Genomic DNA, 2,964 nt, shown 5'->3' on the forward strand with positions numbered 1-2,964 from the left:
CCCTGCCCTGCTCCCCTACCCACTCACTCCCACTTCTTGGCCCTGGCCTTCCCCTGTATGGGGCATATAAAGTTTACAAGACCAAGGGGCCTTTCTTCCCAATGATGGCTGACTAGGTCATCTTCTGCTACATATGCAGCTAGAGACACGAGCTCAGGGGGTACTGGTTAGTTCATATTGTTAGTTACACTGCTCTTTCCTTTCCTTTCAGAAAAGAGCAGGTCTTCCGGGGATATAAACCAAATATGCCCTAACAAGGTGCAATAAGACTAGGCACAAACCCACATATCAAGGCTGGACAGGCAATTAGTATGAGGAAAATGGACCCAAGAGCAGGCAAAATAGTCAGAGATACTCCCCACCCCCAGTGCAAGGAATCCCACAGCAACCACAAGTTAAACAATCATGACAGACACACAAAAGTACGAGCTCTGACCCTGTGATTGCTGCTTCAGTCTCTGTGAACCTCCATGAGCCCCACTTAGTTGATTGTGTGGACTGTCTTCTTTCTTTTAAGTGGTCACTATCATTCTAATGCCTGGTGGTACTCAGTTAAAGCAGTTGCCTCGTTTTTGGAACACTGTTGGGAGCTATGAGTTGCAGAGGAGACCTTTGATAACACCTAGAAATGTCTTTGATTGCCATGATTAGGAGATGGGCTACTATTGGAATTTAGCCATAAGAGGCATGGGATGCTTATAAATGTCTTGCAACATCGAAGATATGATCCACACCCAGCAATAAAGTATATTCAGGGCCAAATGTCAGTAGTTTCCAAATGCTCTGGGTTATATCAGAAGACAAGTGGAAACTATCTTCTCTCTTTCTGTTTCCTATTTCTACCTTAAATGTAAGACATGTATTCCTAATTTTCACTTCCCATAGTAGACTTCTGCCCCACAGACAGCTCCCAGCACTGAGGCAGTTGCTAGGAAAATGATGGTTTATTTTCAGTCCTTTGTCAACTATCATTAAGGTAAAGTCCAGTTTGGTACACACAGCACACTATTTGACTCCAGTGCATTCTTTCCTGGGATACTTTCCATTGTACAACAGAAAAGAAACAGAGTTTTCTCTCTCTTGTATGTGTTTTTTATTTCTTTTATTTTTAAGATTATAAAAGATTATACCATTTCCTCTTTCCCTTCCATTTCCTCCTTCCAAATCCTTCAATATGCCCTTCCATTTTTCCTCTCTTGAAAATATATACCCTCTTATTTTATTAAGTTTTTGTTACGTGCATCTATGAATAAATGGATATGCCTAAGAATGACCTGTTTGATCTATATGATCTTAATTGTATGTATGTTTACAGGACTGAGCATGTGGTACTGGATAACTAATTGATGTGCTCTTTCCTGGGAAGACCATTTCTCCCATTTCTATAGTTCCTTGTGTAAGGTTGATGCCTCTTTGACTTTCTCCTGTCTACTTTGGCATATCTATTATTTTCCTGGGTGACCTTGTATTTAGGAATTTATGTTAGTGAGGCTTTATGGGTGTTAGCGTCTGACATTGTTAGGAGACACAGTTCCCAGCAACTCCCCTTATCTTCCTGTTCTTACAATACTTCTGCCCCTGTCTTCTGCAATATTCCCTGAGCTTTAGGTATGAGAGTTGTTTAGTTCACTTAAAGAGTGGTAAAGAAATCTTATTCACAGCCCTATGAATCAATATCTTCTTGAATCTAACAGGATTCTTTATCCATAAAGAATATAGCACTCTCATGTACTAAGGAATGTAGGTTTATAATATAGATGCCAATATTGCTAAAAGTGAGATATACCTTACACTAACTTCTTTCATTGAGAATTAAATCATAGAATCTGTTGGGCTGGTGTCCTAGTTTGTTTTCCATTGTATTAAACACTACAACCAAAAGAAACTTGGAGAGTAAGTAAAGGGTTTATTTGGTTTCCACATTCCGAACACAGTCTATTGACAAGGGAAATTAAAACAAAATAATCAAGGAAGAGCAGAGACAAGCCCATAGAGGAATACTGATACTGACGTGCTCCCTGTGGCTTGCTCAGCTTGCTTTCTTATACAACCCAGGACCACCTGTCCAAGGTTGACATGGGCCACAAATGGATGAGTCCTTTCACATCAATCATTAATTAGGAAAATGAACCCCCAAACTTGCTTACAGATGAATTTTAGGGAGTCCATTCCTTATTCGCGTTCTCCCTTCCAAGATAACTACAGCTTGGTTGGGATAAGCTCACAAAAACTAGCCAGCGCAGGTGATCTTGCCAGTTCAGATAACAATTTCTTTACTTGTTGTTGTTTTTCAGGCAGGGTCTTGCTACGTAGCCTAGACTAGCCTCACACTCATGATGCTCCTGCCCTGCCTATAAAGTTCTGGGATTACAGATAGGAACCACTTCTCTGGGCCAGAGACCTGATTGCAAAGCATACTTGTACCTTACAGTTTCAGAAATCAGAATACAAGTTATATACTACAAAATTATAACACAGGGTAATATAGTAATGATACTACTCCAAATTAAATACAATAAGAGTAATATTGATTCGAACATTACTTCAAAACTCTCTTCAAAATGTTCTTCTATGTTACTTTCTCTTAGTCATCCTAAACATTTTGGATATGCATTTTCTCCCCTCCTTCTCACCAGCTAATACTAATTTGCTCATCAGTGATTAAACTCCAAAGCCAATTTTTAAGGAATACTTTCCCCCCAACCTGAGACTGTATCAGCCAGACCTCCTACTAAATGCTTTTAGAACACAGCATGACTTTACCTCATGGTGATTGTCATATTGCCTCCAGGATTATTTGAAAGAGTAGAATTCTTAGCTTTCTCTCTCAGTATGCTATAACATAAAATGAGGACCGACCCGACTGCTTCTCCTTGGGTATCTTCTGATACCTAGATGTGGGAACAAAGCAGGCAGAAAGCAGGTTCTCAGTGAACTAGTGACAAACTAGTTTCCCTCAGTGAG

This window comes from Mus pahari, chromosome 4, assembly GCF_900095145.1.
Source record: "Mus pahari chromosome 4, PAHARI_EIJ_v1.1, whole genome shotgun sequence".
Lineage (NCBI taxonomy): Eukaryota > Metazoa > Chordata > Mammalia > Rodentia > Muridae > Mus > Mus pahari.